The following is a 1,682-nucleotide window of genomic DNA, read 5'->3' as shown; positions in this document are numbered from 1 at the left end:
CCCTCAATAGCCACTAACCTTGCCTGGTACAGTCTGGGGGTTGTAAATTGGCATGGAAATTTAAAGCAATGCATCTATTTTTATGACATCAAACTATTTTATTATTATAGGGGTGTAATACAATTTGAACACAGGGATAGTGATGTATCCAGCAGTTCTTTTATTACTCAAGATTGTTTTAGCTTTCCTATTTTTAGCATTTTTTGTTGTCATTGGGATTTTTTGGTTTTTTCTTTTTTTGTATTTCCATATGAATCTGATAATTGTCTTTTCAGGATGTCTGCCGAATTGTGGTCTGGGGGTGGATTTGCACTCCTTTAATCTTAGCACTCAGGAAGGAGAGCAGATAGATCTCTGTGACCAGGGGCATGTCTGGGAGTTCAAGACTGGCCACCTCCATAGCCTTGTCCAGGACAATCAAGGTTATAAAAATTTGTCTCAAATAACAAAAAAAAAGGAAAAGAAGAAAGAAGGAAGGGAGAAAGGAAAGAAAGAACAAAAGGAAAAAAGGAAGCAAGGAAGAAAGAAAGGGAAGAAGGAAGGAGGGAAGAAAGGATTTTTTTTTTCAGGTCTTGGTGGTGCAAGCCTTTAATCCCAGGACCTGGAATACAGAGGAGAGCCCAAGCTAGACAGAGAAACCATTTCTCAAAATACCAAAAGTCTATGTCAAATTGACATTAAATTAGTGAACACAATACATATCTGTGCACCAGCTTGACACCATTAAGTAGAATCCAATAGCTAGAGCATATTTTTATGGTGCTAGAATCCAACTGAGGGTCCTGAGCATACTTAAAAGGGGATTTAACACTGAACTAGAGCCTCAGTCTCTAAGACTAGTCCCTTAGTATCTAAACTTAATTACTTAATGTCAGGTACACAAAAACAAGCAAACAAAAATCACTATGATGGATTTTTTTTTTTATGTATTCCTGGATTCAGTTAGCCAGTTTTTTTGTTTGTTTGTTTTTTTGTTTTTTTTTTTTTTTTTTTTTGAGTATTTTTGCATTTTGGACTGCTGGCAGTGGTCCAGAGGGTGACTGGTCTAGCGAATATCCTAACTATCATCATAGAACAGATGCAGGCAGATGCAGTGATCCAAGCCAGGCACCAGGCTGAGTTCTGGGAATCTAATTGATGAGAGAGAGGAGGGATTCTGCAGGCGGGGACATCCAGATCATAACAGGAAGACGTGCAGAGATGACCGGCGACACTAGTGGATGTGCATGAACTGCAGACGAGTGGTTGTGGAGCTCCCATGGGACTGGACTAGGCCCTCTGGAACGAAGGATGGTTGTTTCCCTTGAACTGTTTGTGGAGCACCCAGGCAGGGGGATCGGGATCTGTCCCTGGTGCATGGGCAGGCTTTTGGGAATCCGGTGCCTGTGGTGTGAAGCCTTGTGCAGCCTTGGTGCCCTGGGAAGGGGCTTGGACCTGCCTATGCTCTGTGTGCTGGGCACTGATGACTCCCCATGGAAGATATTGATTTGAGGGATGTGGGGATGTGGGATAGCATGGGAAGGAAGACTGGGAGGTGGAAAAGGGAGGAGTAGGCATCAGTGGGTGGTATGTAGAGTGAGTAGAAAATTTCTTAATAAAGAAAAATGGAAAAAATCACTATGAAAGGAAATGTTCTTGTGGAATATGTGGACCACAGGGGAAAAAATAACATAGTCGACCAG

The sequence above is a fragment of the Peromyscus leucopus genome, chromosome 7, assembly GCF_004664715.2.
Source record: "Peromyscus leucopus breed LL Stock chromosome 7, UCI_PerLeu_2.1, whole genome shotgun sequence".
NCBI classification, from domain to species: domain Eukaryota; kingdom Metazoa; phylum Chordata; class Mammalia; order Rodentia; family Cricetidae; genus Peromyscus; species Peromyscus leucopus.
This window is presented reverse-complemented; position numbering follows the sequence as displayed.